This window comes from Acipenser ruthenus, chromosome 7, assembly GCF_902713425.1.
Source record: "Acipenser ruthenus chromosome 7, fAciRut3.2 maternal haplotype, whole genome shotgun sequence".
Lineage (NCBI taxonomy): Eukaryota > Metazoa > Chordata > Actinopteri > Acipenseriformes > Acipenseridae > Acipenser > Acipenser ruthenus.
The window spans coordinates 53803909-53823132 of record NC_081195.1 but is presented as its reverse complement, the minus strand read 5'-3'; the positions used below and the strand labels follow the sequence as shown (position 1 = coordinate 53823132).

Sequence of the window (19224 nt, the reverse complement as noted above, 5' to 3'; positions counted from 1 at the left end):
GTTTGCAGGCCTTGCTTTCAGATAGTCTTGCACTTTCATTGTCCTTTCACCTGGAGAGTGAAATTGTCCCCACCCTTCAAGGCCTTTTTTCCTGTCAGTAACCAACCGTTTCCCCTAATGCTTGACAGCTAATATGATGCTTGACACTGAAGCCATTGCTGAAGTGAAAATTACCAGGACATACAGTGTAACAGATTTCCAGGAAGGCAAAATCAAGCCAACAGAGAACTTTTTTTCCTAGTGTTGTACCAGATGTCATTTTTTAAAATGATGAAACACTCAATAGTGTTGAATTTAAAAAAGAAAATAAAGAAAAACCTCAACATTCAATGAAACATTTTGACTAGAAGTTGAGATTCGCTACACTGTACATATAGTATTTTGGAGTGTGGACTCCACCGGCCACATAAAGAGGAGTGGGTGTATGCTGATTATCCACGAATAGGACATTAAGCTTACGGAGGTGTGATCGATTACCATAAGTCATTTTATAGGTCGCACTGGTGTAAAAGTCGCTCCCCATTTTTGAGACTTCAGTTTTAGGAAAACACCTTTTATGTGTTTAAAATACTTTTTTACAATTGATTTTTTTTCCTACATGCTCAGCACCGATAAATAAAGAAAGATGCACTGGTTTAGTTTCGAAATAACCCTTGTTTGCAACATTTTATTCCATTAATAATTTTACAGTGTTGTTTTTAGTTAAATTGCTAGAAACTATTCAATTTTTCAAAATTTCTAAAATTTAAAAAGTAATAATTAACAGAACATAAAATCAAGTTATACATACCACATCACATCTGTATTAACCTACCGGTATTTTATTTTAGCTTATCAAGTACCCAAACAAGAACATATCTTCTTTGCTTTACTGAACATTTCTTTCTAAACCCATACTTAGACAATAGTTCCTGCTGCATTGGCTTTTACAAATCTGTTGTATTAATTCAAATTTAAAAGAAAAGTATTAAACAATGCTGCTTACATCAATAAAAAAAGCAACACACACACAAAATAAACTGAACAGTGCACCATCTAATAACTAGAAAACAAAACATTTCAGTGTTGCATACAGTGCAGTACAATTGCATTAAATTGCCAGTTGTATAAATACATTCATTTGGTTTTGTTAATCAGAACCATAACCATACACATACTTTACAAGCATACCACTGCATTGCACTGACATGTAGAACAAGCTACAGTATGTACTGAAGTTATTCAAAATACTACATTCAAACAAAATGTTTTCTACATAAGGCCATAAACACTTTCCGTCTCTATCAGCTCGTTTTTCTTTCGCCATTTTAAGTTTGTCTTTGTTTCGTCTCGAGTCACATACTGTTTTTTCAGCATTGCGATTAACATGTATTTTGGCAAATTCAACAACGCGCAATTTCAAACCTGTTGAGTAGCATTTCCATTTTTTGTCTTAACTGTTCTGCTTTATCCAGTCTCAAAGTCACCTGCATTATTATAACGTTGCAGTTATAACGAATGGAAGACTTGATAAGTTGATTACTCGGCTTTCTAACCTGTTTGTTACGGATCCCAGGGGCGGGTACAGTCTGAATGTTGACAAACCAACGGGTGGGAATAAGGAAAATTAATTAAATTCATGACAGCTATTGTGTTTATCAGTGAAGCAGTATAGCTGTGGCGTTTTCAAGAGGAGGTCAGTCACGAGTTTGAAAGCTTGCGTTTAACATTCAAAATGACTAAGGGTATTGAAAGTAACAAATTAAAACTTTTAATTAGAACAGTGGTCTTGTGTTTCTACCTAGCAACATGACCTCAATGCCATCGATCCTGAAAAAATAAATCAGGTTGTTGACAGTTAAGTTTGTGTGAGCCATAACCGTGGCTGTAGTAATCCCATTGTGGCGCTGGTACAGTAGTTTAATATCAGACACACCAACGCATATGTCGCACCGGTATATTAGTCGCTTCCTCCTTTTAGGGCCCTGCAAAAATGCCTAGAAAATCTACTTATTCAACGGGTTTTACGGTAGTTAGTCATGTAGGCAAGAATGGAAAAGAGAAGAAATAATTAGAATAAAATAACAAAGATATCAGAATTAAAAGGGTTGCAACAGGAAAGGAATACAATAAAAAAGATGAGTGGGTAGGGTGTTAGATATGTGAGTGGGAAATATTTTCTGGTACAGTGGTGATATTTTGTTAATTCCGAATGGGCTGTCAGTTATTAGTAGTGCTGTCGCTTGCTGCTCTTTGTTCTTTCTTGTATTGAAAATAATTAAAATATATGTTTGCAATATCTTTTGAAACTGCACATTTGCAACTTATATAGTGAATGTAAGCAGACAGCAGATAAGATTTAGCCACAATCACTTTAACAAATACAGAAAGGACAAGGAACAGTGTTTCAAGAAGACATGGGACACCTTTTCCCCTGCAGTGATAGCTTTTTAAAGGTAACATTACAGTATGTACTTACTACGGTGATACAACTATACGTGGCTATTATGTTGTGATTTTGTAAGGGTCAGACTCAGTTTAACAATCATCTAATTTAAAATTCAAGTGATTGTGCTCAATGGGCACTAATGACCACACCCTCCTTGATGAGTAATACATCTCATATTCTGATGTGTGGAGATAATGTCCATGACATACGCTATGATATCCTCTGTAAATCATGTATGTGCAGAGCATGAGACTCATCCTGGAGAATTAATGGATGCTTAAAGGCCAGTTAATGTACATTTGTCCTTTTCAGATTGTGTTTAGATGATAGAAAACACAGAAATGTGTTTACTTAAATGTACGTGGCCATCATTTAAGATCCTTATAGGAGAGGCTTTGAAAATCTCATTTTCTTTTAACTGACCACACCATTATTGCTGTTTTCTATGTACTGTACAGTATGACTGCAGGCACTTGGAATAATCCTTTGCCTTACAAAATCAATAGTGGCTTTTCAGTTCCAAATAACAAAACAGCCTCTAGGTGTAGTTCCAGCTTGCTCAACTTGTCAGCCCTTGGTCATTACTAGAAGAACATACAATACCTCTTCTGCTACACTTCCAGCTCAACTACAGTATACCTTAGTTGTCGGATAAATTGAGAGCTTCTGATTCCTGATCAGACCAGGGTACCACATTAAGAAATATTTATATTAAAACAGATTTTGACAATTTCACATGTACATTCTGTCTCAATACTTGTTGTAAAGTTTGTGGTTCCAATACTTTGTACATCTTTTTTTTTAAAAACATTTTCTTATTACTAATAGTTTTTTGTTGTTACTGGTCAATAAGCACAGTCAGAATCTAAACCCAGTAAAGGTTCTTGAAATTAGATTGGTGCTCCCTCCACAGCATTTGTTGCTTTATGTTCTAAACCACTGCATGAATGGAATTGCATTTATATCACTGTTGAAACAAGCCAAGCCAGTTAGAAGCACAGTATGCCAATGGCATTACATATTGTACATCTCCTGTATTTGGAAGAAAGTTAAGTCTTTAGTCTCCAGTGATGTTTTAGTTATAAATATGTGATGGGGGAAAAAAGAAGTTCACCAAGGCATAAAAATGTATTGAATAACGTCAGTTTATGCTTCCAGCGCTAGCAGGCTTCTAACAGATGCCTGCTGTGACATCAGAATCAATCTATATATCTTTTTTTCATTTTCACTTTCCATCTCTAAACCTGTGAGCAATCTTGGAGTAGCACGTTATCAGTTGCGATGCTACTGTAGCAAGCTACTTTGTTCAGGTGCTTTGCACTAGTGAGTTACTTTTACACAAGCTAGCTACTTTTTCCAGGGAAACATAGCTGCCGATACCACTACTTTAGAAGCTTTTTTTGCAGCAGAAGCACTAGTAAACTGTTTCAATATGATTCCGTCTCCTGTCTTTCCTGCCCTCGAATCTGTTTATTACTGGCCCAATTGCCTTTGCTTGATGCCATTCTCGGTGATCTGCAGCGTAGATTTGACAACATATTTGAAGAACAACATTTCCTTCCTGTGTTCCGGCTCCAATACCTCCAGACAGAACAAAAGATGCCCATCATCTCAAAGTAGAAACCTAAGGTGCAGGACTTTGGAGATGCAACTGACAACTGAACTGAGACTTCTAGTGAGGATGATGAAAGCTTTTCAGGATTCTTTCCAAAAATTCTGAAATTGGAAGAGTGATCTGAGTAATGAAATGGGCAGGTTTTTTGAATCCAGTGAAAAATCACTCGTAAAAAAAGATACAAGTCCTTGCCAACCCTGAGGAAGTTGTTCATCAAGTTCAACACAGGTTTGCCCGCCAGTGCAGCCTGTGAACACCTCTTCAGTGTTGGCAAGGACATTTTTCATCCAAAGCGTAATTGTTTGTCAGATTCCCATTTTGAAATTCTACTTTTATGTTGCATCAACAAGAGCTTCTTAGTAGACATTGAATCTTAATAGCCCCGTACAATTGACTATTGTGAAAATAGTGTGATTTGCAGCTGTTATCCTGTTTCACTTTAAATGTAGCTAGCTACTAATTTTCAAATAAGCTTAAGTGTAGCTAGCTATCTTTTTTGGGAGTAGCTTGTAGCTTTAGTTAGCTACTTTTTCAAAGTAGCTTCCACAGCACTGTCTTTGATAGCTGTCCTTTGTTGAAGTACATATCAGCATAGGTTAACACCTAATTTGCTACTGCTGATCTAAAAGCTGTGCAACTATTGGCAGCTACCTATCTTTCATGTTTTAACAACAGACCCCACGGACTGCTCGCAGTACCATACATTCAATGGACTTGTTTCAATTCACTGTCATTGTCCATATACCATAAAACCAACCATGACAAGAAAAAAAGGCTTTTTTAAAATAGTCTTTTTTTTTTTCTTGCAATATGAATGTTCAGTTTTTGTCTTTAACCCTGTTGGGAGTATTTATATTTTTCAAGCAGAAAGGTATCTGGTGAAACAAGGTTCCTTTGGCTTGGGACCTGCAATACTCGTCTCATTCAACACAGAAAATAAAGTATTTTGGAAATTATTATTATTATTATTTATTTCTTAGCAGACACCCTTATCCAGGGCGACTTACAATCGTAAGCAAATACATTTCAAGTGTTACAATACAATACAATAAGAGCAAGAAATACAATAACTTTTGTTCAAGTTGCACTTTTACAAAGGTAAAGGATAATGCTCCAACCTCTGTTTAGCCCCAACAAAGCAGATATTCTCACCATCACTTTGAGACCCTCCCATCTGTCAGAACCTCTGTTCCTGCAAAAGGCATAAACCCTTTCCACAACTCCATGACAAGGGCATCATAATGCACTCCCTGCAGGGAATTTCTGCTTAACTGTAGCCAAGGGGTTAGCAACTATTACAAAAGCACTGTAACTACAGAGCCACACTGCATATGTACCGTAAGATTTATGATATTAGTAAAATAGTATAGAATCAAAGGGGGTCCTTTCACCCTCAAGTGTTACTCAGTTGAAATGTAATAGCACTTGTACTGACTAGAAATAATTGTTGTGAGATTGAAAAACTTTGATCCCAAAAAGCCATGCCTGAAAGGTTTAATTTTGTAATAAATTCTCTCCGATAGTTGACCGAGTTGAATAAAATAAGTGCAAATTTTACATGTTAAACATATTTTCCTTTAAGATATAAACAGTACTGTACAGGGGCTTTATGTTATCTACAACTCAATTAAAATGGAAGCCAAACCAATAGGGACTAATGTGTGTTTTTCTCTAAAGGCTTCATGTTTAGTTTTTTAACCAGCTATCACCACAAAAACAACTATATTCAGCATACAGTATGCTCATTGTGGAAAAACACATTGATTTTACAATGATAAATAATACAAAATAAGCATCTGTGACAGGTTGGCAGAGTAGTGACATTCCCAGACCAGAAAGCTGATAGACACACACAGGCAGGTACTACTTGTGAAAAGTGCGCTGTGGCACGTTTTTATCCAATAAATACAATATTTTAACAAAAACACTGCTCATAGAGTGAAATAAAAGGTTTAAACAAAAATAGTCTCGCACAACACAAAAAAGTACCATGCTGGTGATTTCCAGCACGTGTAGCATTTGTTTACTTTTTTATTTTCGTTTTCTCTTTTACCTCGCTGTCTCAACCACATGGTCATCCTGGCCCAGGAACAGGGGCAGCAGTGGGTACATGGGTGGTGACCACGGTGGGAGGTCCTCCTCCCATGCCAACACTGGCAGTGGCCAGGCTGACAGCAAACAGGCTACCTCAATAAAGAAACGTATAGGTATTTTTTTTCTACCCCTGCTCAAAAAAGAAAGAAACATGCAACTCTGCCTATGTACATGACACCCCCGAAGAGACTGCAACCTCAATCCAGCAAGTAATACCTCTTGAAATGTATTTTTGTTTACGACTGTAAGTTGCCCTGGATAAGGGCATCTGCTAAGAAATAAATAATAATAAAATAATACAAACTAATGTACACCCACCTTAGTAAGAAAATGCTATTTTATAGTACAGTCCCAACAGACAACCCAAGATGAACTACTTACAGCACAGCAGTCCTTCACGTCCCTTTTTTTCCCAGCAGAGTTCAGTTTCAACACAGCAGGGGATAAAACAAGGGCTGTCTGTTTACCTCGTCGTCAGCTTGGATGGCGAAAACTTAAACTCAGCAGGTAAATTACAGTGAGAAAAAAAAACAAAAAACGAGTAGGATATATTTGTTTTAACAGAAATGAAACCCATATTCAAAGGTAATATTTTTCGTCAAGAAAAACTGCATCACACACTCAACTACCGTTCTCTCTCCTCTTCTTGTCCCGCCCAATAGCAACCAATACACATTCCTGATTCGCTGGTACAGTACTCCTCTGACTTCCCAACTCCCACCTAATAGGCTCTCGTTAACTGTCAGTAAATGTACTGTTTTCAAGCCCCAAAAAGAGTATAGTGCTGCAGATCAGAGCCTGCTGTTTCTAAAATGCCTTAAATAATTTAATAAAATACTGCAATGTTTGTAAAGCATAGTATAAAGGCCACCCTCATATAATCTCCGCCCTCATTTAAGGGCCGCAGTCATTTTGATCAATTTAAAATAAACGCTGCAGCGCCAAATTGAAGTATTATGATATAATAATGTGTACCCGCAGTACCTGCCCTGGCTGGCTGTCACACCATGTGTGACAGGTTGGCCGAGTAGTGACGTTCCCAGATCAGAAAGCTGACAGATTCACACAGGTAGGTACTACGTGGCACGTTTTTATTCAAGAAAATATTTTAACAAAAACACTGCTCAGAGAGTGAAATAAAACGTTTAAACAAACAGTCTTGCACAACACAAAACAAAATAACAAGTACCGTGCTGGTGATTTCCATTTGTTTACTTTTTACTTTTGTTTTTGATTTCTTTCTCTTTACCTCGCTGTCTCACCCACATTTACAATACATTCACCCGTGCTGAATAAACACACTACATTTATTTACATGCAGGGCTTTTCCTCTGCCCTGCCACAGCATCTCTTTAAACTCATGGGAGAAATTATACATAATTTAGCCCCCTTCTGAGAATAGTGCACCTGCCATGCTGATTGAACATTTTAATAAATCTGCCATTTTCAGTCACTGACTACAGGCTGCTTTAGGAAATATGTACGAAGGAATTGCAGGAGTCACGAAAGAGATTAGGTGAACAACTATAGCTTGACATTGTCAATGATTGGAATGACAATGCAAACTTTAAGACCTTAGCTGGAAAGTATTTTTGGTGAAACCTTTTTTCTAATGTACTATATTTTCATAATATGCTAATATAATGTAACTCCATGGTATGAAACATTTGAAGGGGAACAGAAAACAGCATATAGCCTTTTCATATTCTGTGAATATATTAATCTTTTTAACAATACCATTTTGAACTATTCCCCAAATGTAAGGGTTAATGTAATGTTTATACAGCATGCTTTAAAATGTAAAACAAAAATCTGTTTAAGGTCAGAGGATAACAAGTTCCACCTTACAGGTGCATGATATGAACAAGATATTACAGTGATCGATTTTCTTTAACAGGGCTAGCAATTTATAGATCTAGCCATATATTTACTTTCGTTTTCATTAAGAATATTCCCCAGCTACTCTGATGGCCATCCATGGATGCAGTTAAAAACTAATGAAAGACAGTGAAAGCTATTATTAGACAGGGCTGCAACTTTCCAGAGAGATGCTGCACTGCACGGCACGGCACTCATTAAACTGTCTATATATGTGAAGAAGAGACTTGCAGATTAATCATCCACCAGGATATTATCTTTTATCACAGGATGAGTCTGATAATGAGATGTGTCCAGCCACATACCGTAATATATCAAATATGAAGATACGCACAGTGTTGTGTATTAATAATAATTAATAATGATGAAATGACAATATTACCAGTATTGCTATTCATATGGTGCTAAATATGGCATTATTTAGTATTTTCTTTTTTTGTCTGTTGTAATTACAGTTTACTTTTAGGACTCAGACTTTCTATTTACTGTGAGGTTACATCTGTGAGCACCCGAGTTTCCTTCCTGTTTTGCACCTAATGCGTCAGCACTTCAAACTGACTTCTTACTTCCAGTGAATTTGTCACCATACGAACTCTGAAGAAAGTTATTTTTATTTTGTAACAAAGAACAGAAAGCACACCTGTAAAATGTGTACAAATGCATTTTGGTAAGGTAAGTGACAAATTGTAGTCAATTCTTTCTTGAAACTTTGAAATGTGCCAAATTGAGTGCTTGCCATACTTCATATTTAGCCCTAAATAGGCCTAACAGCCTTTGATGTGTTGTTTTTTATTGTTATGATTTGTTTGTTTTATTATTTTTTATATAGGGAAAATGCAAACATTTGATCAAATTGTTTACTTTCGATTGATCTTTTTGTAATCAATAAACAATTTGGATGATTTCAAAGCAACATTGAATGCTATTTTATTTTTACAACTTTTTATGAATTGTCAAACATTATCTTCAGGCTGATAAATTATTATAAAGAATTATTAATAAACAAGGGATTTCTAATTTTAAATCCCACTTTTGCCCTAAGGCTCTGTGACTTTGGACATGTCTCTTAACCTCTCTGGTGCCTTGTGCAGTTTACCAGCTGTAAAAAGTAGAAGGGTTTTAGTTAGAATAGAGAGATATAAATCAACAACCTTCAAACAGAATTGGGAGAGTATTAGGACAAAGGCACACTCTACCCTCCTGACAAATATGTTTACACTCTGTATCCCATTACTTGTTGGAGAGTAGTGTTGTTGAAATTTTATTTTCCAGACATTTTCTTACTAGACAAATTTGACTGTATTAACAATTAAAGCTCATTTCAACTCGCATGCATTTAAAACCTTCAAAACCTATATTTGTGTTTCCCTTTAAAGTGCCATTGTAAAAGAAATGTAAACCCAGATAATCTATTATACCGTTATACTCTTTATCATCTTTTGCAACATTGATTTAATGTGGTAAATGTGATTTTCTTATTATGTGTGTATTATTTCCCCTTACTTACTGAGAAATACTATGTAACATCTGTTCAGCTTTCAGTTTCTATACAATAATAACAGAAACAAACCCATGCAGTCTATGCCAGGTTGTGTCACGACTGGTAATAACTGCAATTAGCATCAGATGATTTTTTAAATCATTTCTTTTTAACATCAGTCTTAACAAATGGCACCAGGATCCAAAGAAGAACCTGACTGCACTCACACATTTACTCCTATTAAATGATTCCTTCCACTAGGCTCAGGTTTACCAAGTCACATTGTTTTGAAATGAGTTTGAAACTAATTATTCCAAGTATAATTCTTAATCTTCATGAATCTTCTGCTGTATATAAGCAATTACACATGACAGGGTCTGCAGTCATCGTGTAACACACCATCCTCTGGTATATTATGATGACTGTACAACCTGGAGTGTGTTATTGCACTTAGGAAATAACTTTGTTAATTTGAAAAAGAAAAAAAAAATACCAGTACCAGATTTTAAACTTTAAGTTTTATTGAATGTATCCTGCTACCAGTGCAAAATAGTACCCACATTTGTAGAGACTACAAATCGCTTGAAGAACTTATTAGTGCAGAATTAATGGTTGACCTAAGCTGTTGACCCAAATGTGCTTTTATCTTAATTCATAAATAGTTTTAAGAATGTGATAAGGCAAAAAAAAAGTTCCAACCTGTGCATTGTTGGAAAATGCCTAAATAGTTAGAATGCCTCGACAGCCACTCACACAGCTCCATTTCCCAATGCCCTTTTATAAGCATATAGTACACTTTGACAACCAGTGTACATTTATGCAGTACATTCATCTGTCCATGAGGAAACAATTCTATCATAGACATATAATAAGTCTGTGAAATCTGCTGTGTTTTCAGATTATAACTAAAGATGATAATTTTTCAGTTGTTCGGTAGAGGTATTAAGTCCATAATACAATCTTATTTCTCTATATAGTACCTATGGGTCCCCAACATATTTTAATTTGATCCATGTGTGAGATTACTAATATAAAATCTCAAATTAGTGTCAGATACAAATTCTCATAATCTCCTTAGTTAGCGAGTCCTATATGGAGACCCCCTGGTTCTAAAATGGATTTGCTTCTATCTCTAATTATAACTTTTGTGGTCAGTTGGGGGAAGGTGGGGGGGGGGGGGGGGGGTCTATATTTATTTTAAATGCATCCTATTTTTGTTGAGGCCTTTGGAGATCCAACAGCTGTAAATAAGCAGCTTGATTTACTGAAACCAGCTATCAAACAAAAATGTGCACTTCCTTTAACCTTACAATTCTCTTTGTGTACAGTAATTAGAGCTGAACATGAGTTTTGAGTTCTCTTATTGACAATTTGCTTTCTCATAAACTGTAGATCTGTTTCCATAATTGTATACTATTAGGGAAGGAGGTGTGGTGGCGGGGAGGTTTAAAATGTCAGTTACCATAAGCGAGTGTCTTAACAGTCCATCACACTGCATGTTACATGTGGTCATTTGTAGTTGTATTATTTTAACCGATGTGTTTGACTGTCGTGGGTGTTTCTAACTGAAAGAGCGTAAAGTAAAAGCATAAAGAAAACAGACTGTACTAATAACCAGTGATGCACATACAGTATGGATTTTAAAACCCATACTGTGTGTGCATAAACAAAGATTTTAAAAAAGATTAAAGAAAAAAACATTAATTACAAAGAGATGCAATTAAAACTGATGACCAAAAACGTATCAAACCGCTGATGATTTAAAGCATTTGGTGAGCATTTTAAAACTATATCCACCTTTATGTGGGTATAAAAAAAATGAATGGAAACTTTACTCTTTAAAAGATAATTGCTTAAAAAAAAAGACGAGACTATAAATTGAAAATGAGACTCTCAGCTAAGGCAGTCACCCTTATTGTTCATGCTGACCAGCCAAGTATAAGCCCTACAACCTCTGGTAGCAAATCATAAAGTCTCATAATTCACTGAAGCTCACAGGCCAATCTGCCAGTTCCTCAGGATGAACAGCTAAAGAGAGCGGTTGAAATGGACATTGCTGTGTGTGCTCCCTAACATTATTCCTATTCACCAACAGATGGTGATCAGCAGCATTGCTGCCATAGAAAAATAATAACATCAATAATACCCAACATCTCAAGGGAATGCTTCCTCTCCAAAAATTACCCAGTGATTATATCTTATCCAACTGCACTCATCAGAACACATTTTCCTGCTTTCCTGTCAAGTATGCATGGCTGGATGCTATGACATACAGTTTGCTGTTCAATAAATCTACTGTATCAACTTTCAACTTTCACCAAAAAAGCACATCATTTCTGGTTATGAACTTTATCTAAATGGCCTCTCTATTTAAGTCAGTGACAGGTTAAAATAAAAAAAATAAAAAAGTGAATTGCTCTGGTAAATCACATTAAAAAAATACCTTTCTTTCAATACCACACTTACTGAACTGTAATGGCAAGTAATTTAAGTGAAATTAACATTTTGACACTTTCCTTCAGGGTAGGCAAATGCAGAAATTTGTGTTTAATTCCCTAAATCACTCCCTTGTTAACAGTTATATAGATGAATGTGGTTCAATTGACTTATTTTTATTCCTGAGCATTAACAGGTTTTTAATTGGCTTGACGCATGATTCATGCTAATCAACCACAATGCTGAAAATACTTTCTGTAAGACAGTGATGAGGCAGTCGCGAAGCCCCGATAAAAGTGGCTTAAAACTTGTCAGCTCTAAGTCATTTACAGTAGGAAAGGTGTGAAACATGATTGTGCTGTATTCCCATCAGGCAATGTCACTTAAACAACTAACAATCACTCAATCTTGAAATGTATGCAAAACATTTGATTAAATAAAATCGTACTAAAAGATTGTGGTACACTATATCAATAAATAATATTTTTGTTTCATTGTCTTGATTTAAAGCTGTCCTCTCATCTCAGCATATTCATCAAAATATGAAGTCTTATTAGCCTGCTTATGATTTGAATATAGTTTGGCAGCCTGAAACACAGGCATCTCCTTAGTACTATAATGAACTGAAATGAGATTAATGTTTTTTGTATGTGTATATGAGAACATCGTTTTTTATTGTATTTTATGTGTCTGTATCCCAAGAATCGGTTAATGACTGGAGAAACTGGTGTAATTGTAATTGTCTAAAACGATGCATGGGGTGTATGTATATTATAATTGTTGAAGTGACCCCTTATTATCTGTATACCATATGGAATTTGCAATGTAGAATATCAGTGCAGTGTTAAATGTTTTCTATGAGCTTGTTCTCAAATGAGTAGCAGAAGGTTAGAAGTGAAGGGTTGTATTTGTAATTACAAACATTGTCAATAGCAATTGATTTTCTTACATAGATCACAGGAAGGCTCAGAAAGTTGGCAAAGAAAAATGGATTAGGTCCAGGAATGCTTCCCTATCACCCAGTTGGAATGATCTACTATATTGATACTTTGAAGCTGAATCAACTATAATTACATCTTGTTACGAAAATAACGGTTCTTCGCTGATTGTTCTTTTTTGTTTTAAAGACTTTAACTGTATTGCTTCACATGACATGTTTGCAATGATTGGATGAGACATTAAGATGGAAGAAGCTGTGCATTTATCATAGTTTTTTTTTTTTTTTTTCAAGAGGACCAGCATGTTGCATTTTGTAACTTCAGCACGTGTGTGGATTTACTTTTATTCTCTTCATTCTATTTATGTTGTGTTGCTTGCTGGTTTCGCTGAAGACTGGGAACCACAAGAACCTTGCTTTCACACTCAGCCCCCTCCCATTGTGACCCTTGTGGCACAGAAACAGCTTTGGCTATCACAGGCCAGGGTCCCGGATGTGGACAATGCGGTCCTATTAGACACACCTATCTCCCCTGGCCATACCTTCAGAGATATTGCAACACTCCCACGAGAGCGGGAGGCATCTCGACAGGTGGCTGCGATGCTGCCTTCCCGTGCTCCGGTACAGGATAGGATGAAGCACTGGTGTCCGCCCGTATCTACGGTAACCCGGACAGTTCCGATCCCCACTGCGCCACGTGGCGACCTGAGGCACCGCCTACATGCTTCCACGGCAGCAAATACCCGGGGCCACCCGCAAGGATGGGGGAACGCTGGACGTGGGGCCCCAATGCAGCAGTGCTCCGGAAGGCAATTCCCATAGGATTGCCCTAGACAGCCTCCAAGACAGGCTCCACCCCAGCCTCTGAAGGCTTGCGGCCTCAGACCCACCCCTTCTCACAACACCAGCTACAATACTGGTGCAATTGCACCTCAGACTCTTGGATGCTTGCCACCGTACAAACCGGTTACATGCTACAGTTCCGCGTGGGACCTCCTCCCTTTCGAGGATCACGGTTACATCCGTGAGCGACCCAGGTCTTGGAGACCCAGGTCTCCAGGTCTTGGGAGACTGGGGCACAACCTCAACAAGGCCAAAAACCAATTAACACCGGTGCAATTAACCAGTATGGTTTACTTGGGTCTCCGGCTGTATTCCCTTACAATGCAAGCCTACCTGTCGTTCGACCAAGTGGCCTGGGAGGGTGGCTGCGCACTCTACCAGAGGAGTGGCTGCGTCATGGGCCCTCTTTAGAGGTGCCTCATTGACTGATATCTATACAGCGGCTAGCTGGGTTACTCCGCATACATTCACCAGGTTCTACCGACTCAATGTGGTAGATCCCTCTATGCCTTCATTAGCCACAAGGGTCCTTGAGGTTGCACTCTCACACCACAAAGATTAGTTTGGTGGTAGTGAGATGTCCCTCATCTGCTGTCCACTCACACTCCCTCGCGACGGCTCTGATATACTTTCCTGATTATACTGGTCGTCTTCGAAAAATTGAACCTTATCCCTTAGCAAGCTAGAATAAAACATCTCTGCACAGACCTTTATTAAGCTGCCTTGTTTAGTGAGGATGGGTGGCATATTTATACTTATGTGTTCACAAAGGGGGATTTAAAAGTAGATCACATGAGGAAAATAGAAGGGGGTAGGGGCTGGATCAGTGAATAACTGCACTAAGCCAATAAAGATTACCAATTGAAAATAAAAAAAAGGTCAGATTTTGTATCATGTGGTTTTATTCTACATCAAAACTAAGGTTTTATATTTACATAATTGCATAAGATCACATACTGGTTATTGATTTATTTTGCAGAATATTTTCTTAGACAAATATCCCAAACCTCCTAAAGAAGGAGTGTCTGCTACACATTTGAAGTTCTGGCTAAGTTTATTTATCAAAATATTATTGAGTGATACAGATAACTATGCAAATACTGAACATTAATATTAATTAATGTTGTTTTTAGAAGGGATACGAAATTAAGCCAACTGAGCTTTCATAAATTTAATTAATTTCCTGCCATGGCCGATTGTCATGGAGGAGACATGTGACTTAAACCAGTTTCTAGTTGATGTAAAAATACAGACTCTGCTTTACGAAAGTTCTGTAAAGTTTTGATTTCTTCTTGCTGTATTTTCGACAAAAAATGCTGGCGGAATGCAATCCATTGAAGAGATTGTGATCCTGTGTCAATTGCGGAAACAGTCTGATCTGTGATCTGGTTCCCTTTTTCTTTTTTTTTTGTACAGCTAACCTATAAAACCTAGATATTATTCCAATGTAAGCTTTGGCTTGTTACTGAAGTATCTGCTTTAAATTGCATCAGCTATGGTTTTATTTTAAATAATGGTGAGCAGTAATATTGTATGAACCAGTCTTTATAAATCAATTGCGAAATATAATAATCTCTGCAGAAATAATCTCTGCAGCAATGAGAAAAATGTGTGGGCTAAAAGCCTTCCAATTAAGAACAGCTTCATAGGCTGGTGGTGCACTCATCCTGTCCCACGTTGCCATGGCAACTGTCAGGTAGATTTTCTGCTACTTTCAAGGAAGTTGGAGATCTTGAATCTGGTTGAGCTTTTTTTTTCTATTCAGTGGAGCTTAAATGCAATTCTTGGAACGGAATGACATTTAGAGATGGGGCCATTTATTCATATCTTGCAGAGAAATCAATTACAGTAATCAGATGCATTTTTTATTGGTATTGTTTTGGATATGTAGGCCATGCTGTGATCTATTTTTAAGCATAGGTTTAAAAATGTGCAGCTGGCCTGTTCGCTATTTAATGGCCTTTTCCTTTAATTACAGTCCAAGTGAGGCAGTGAGGGGTCTTTCTCAGCAGTCTTGACATGTTATAATCACCCCTGATGATGATCATCAAGGCAGTAGTAGGCAGGGATATAATAAACCTCAAACAAAAGGTAGATAACTACAGATCATTTCTATACATTATTCTATTTGAACAATTACAGTACAGTGAAGATTATAAAAATATTAGAACAGTAGATTTTTTTAATGTTTTAAATTTTTTTATTTAGTGTGCTCAGTTTTTGTACCCCCGATTTTCCCCCAACTTCGAATGTCCAATAATTTTTTCCCCTCACCGCAGCAATTCCCCACACAGCTCAGCAGAACTGAAGATTCAGTGGGTATCCTGCAATAACCTCTTTTTCACCCAGAAATTCGAGAGCGGATGTCAGCAAGCTACTGATCTCTGGAGGACAAAGGCCAGCCCTGCAGATGTCTGCCAGAGCCAATGCGACACTCCCTTCGGAATTCCACAGCCATTTCACACAGCTAGGAAGCGAACCTGCGCTGTATGACTCACCCTGCACACCACTGTGCTTTTACCAGGTGATCAAATAGGGGACCCCGTAGATATAGACATTTTAAAAGATTATCATTATTCAATGCAATGTTTGCATGTTTGTATTTCACATGAAGTCTGTATCACAAAAACAGGGATGTGGATCCTTTATAAAACCCTTGTAGATGAACTTGTTAACTCAGCTATGTTCAGTCAAACACTGCCTAACAACTAATTGAATTTCTGAATTGGTTGGGTGCAAATTTTGGTCGACTTCATGTATCCACACAAATGAATACATTGATCAATTTGTCAAACAGTTTATCCTGGTATCAAAAAAGAATGTGTGCAGCTATACAATATTAATACAATCACATACAGTCATTCCCTCTCCAATAGCAACAGCTAAAATAATATTAATTTTGTGTTAACATTTTTCCTGGTCAAGCACATATTACCACCCATCACAGAGTGGTAAGGGTCTATTCTTCTGGTACCCCAAGCTTTCTATGGAATCTGAGATTGCATTTTCTGCTGTCTCTGATTTAACTCAGATGGTGGTGTATTCTTCTCTTTCCCTCTCTTCTCATGGATTGGATTGGCAGAAAAAAGGAAACACACCCAAATACACCAGTACTAGTAAAATGACTAATTGAGTGAGACCTAAATACTGGGTCTGAAGCTGAAATTGTCTGCTTTGTTTTGTAACTGTTAATTCATTTTCCCACATTGTATTTGCTAAAAAAACGAAAACAGACACTTTTAAATTGTAAAAGCCAACTGATTGTCTATACTTTTCAGTGCTTAAAAGGGCAATGTTATACCTTTTGCTTATGGAGCTGCATCCAATTGCAATCCAAAATTTAAATGAGAGAAATACCTGTGAACAGGATGTGCAAAGTGGTGCAATAATACAAAGTCCAAACAAAGGTTTATCTCCCCAAAACCAGTCCGTGTTTATTAATTTTGTACAAAAAAAGAGAGTAAATGATTTCCAAAAATAAAGTAGGTCTTCCCTATAGCAGCTGGTATAGGGGAAGCAAAACACGGCAGGTTTCAAGACCCTCCGATGGCCACACGTCCTCCGTGCATGCAACTGTGCTCTTGGTGCAGGTGGCTGTGAAGGTCTGGTGGTTTTCTGTGCTGTGCTAGCTGTGCAGTGAAACAGTTACATGGGTGATTGCTGGCTCAGTGGCTGCAGATCCGGTCTCCGTGGCAGCTGCGAACACAAAAACAAACAAACAAAACGCAGGCTCCTGCTGTTTAGTGATGAACACTCAGCGTAAGGAAACGTACTTGAGTAGCTGCGTCCCCTTGGTACTACCCAACTCCTCCATGCAATCAGCTCGGCACCCGGTGTAACCAATCGCTGCTTGGCCTGCAGCTGATCGCATGTGAGTCGTTTCGCATACTGACAGCTACGTGCTTCCACCAAGATGGCCGACTTCCTGTTTCCGCTCACCGTTGAGTCGACCCTTCTATGGGGAAGCATACTACAAACCTTACACAGCGGCCTTTTCTGGTCAGGAGGGAGATTTACAACATTGATTCTTTCTCTCTTTATCACATATCTCACCCCAACCAGATTAACCCTTTGCGGTCCATTTATTCAGCGCCTATCAGGCACGTCGGGTCCAATTTATTTTCACACAAGCTGTTTATTTTACATGCGCTGTTTAAAAGTAATTTTATTCACAGTAAAACAGATTTAAAAGGCACTGCATATCAACAGGACACTCAGTACAGCATCTCCAGCCCTGCCCCACTCCTTGTTCGCTGTATTTCATATCTCTTCATAGTAGTGCATACTGATAAATCATCTCCTGATCACTCGTTTTATCACCAAACTCCTCAATAATGTTATCCAAGTCATTATTTTATTACTATAACATCTCAAAAAGCTTGGTAAATGTCAGCGATTTTCTTTGAGCACTGGATGCGGAAGCAGCTACTTTGTTTGTTTATGTCCATGTTATGTCTGTGGTGAAGGGCCTATGTGTATTGCTCAGATCCGCCTCTGTTTTTTATTTGGCTTCTCTCGGCTTCTATCGGCCTCTTTTGGCCTCTTTTGGCCATTGAAAGCTTTTCTCGGCTTTTTCCTAGGGACCTGTGCTTGACGTCTTTTTGATGATGGTGGACAGGGTCCGACATCGGACCGGAAAGGAAAAATAGGACCGCAAAGGGTTAAAGAAAAAATGCACAGTAATCAAGATAAACTAGCACTGTAAATTGCACCAACACAGTGGGTATTTACAGTGTTATCCTGGACTTTCCTTCTATTATAATTTATTTTTTGTTTGGTTTCTAAATTATTTACTAAGTGATAGTTTAATGTGATTGTATATACTTATTATATTTCTGTGAATGTAGCTATTGCCTACCACTATAAACAAGGGTTGAATCAAGGCTGACAAATGCAAAAAAAAAAGAAACAATTTCACAACCATAGCAAAATCAAATCAGCCATTGCTTCAGATTTCTAAACAGCCATCGCCAAGGAAGACTCCCTGTAGTTTATAAACAAGTGGCCTCCTTGCTGCTTTTTCAACTGAGACAACTTAGCTTTAAGGGAGGCAATTCTATTGACAGGGTAAACAAACCTCTATGGGACTCATGCTGGTTGGTAAATGGCCACCTGTGAAACTGACCTGGTAGGCTGCAGGATATTCATTCTTCCCTGTGAAGCTGGTTATTTACTGTATTGTAAGGAACAACCGACATCTGCAGACGTGTTGTGTTGCTTTCAATGCAATCAAGCTTTAAACCTTGCTTGCATTGTTATAAAAGCCCTTAAAAGAAAAAAAAGTAAATTAAACAGCATTTACAATTGCATATGATTGATCTAAATCATACCTGTGGACCCTTTAGTGCCAAAATGTATTGTTAGTCATAAATACATCTGTGTGCTGTAATTGGTACAAGAAAATCCACATATGTTGCTATCATGGTAAATTAATTACAATAAATTTCACATTTATCTAATTTGATTGGAGTTTTAAATTGCATGCATTTTAAACCTTAATTTGGCATACAAAC

General features: G+C 37.5%; 1 long non-coding RNA gene across 1 annotated transcript in view; it reads left to right on the top strand.

The window, feature by feature from the left end:
* LOC131737540 (uncharacterized) overlaps positions 1-18344 on the top strand; it is a 36592-nt gene extending 18248 nt beyond the window's left edge. Inside the window, exons 3-4 of the long non-coding RNA XR_009329184.1 lie at positions 16061-16235; positions 18292-18344. This is a non-coding gene — a long non-coding RNA (uncharacterized LOC131737540). The remainder of the gene's footprint in view (positions 1-16060; positions 16236-18291) is intronic.
* Positions 18345-19224: the final 880 nt, after the last annotated feature.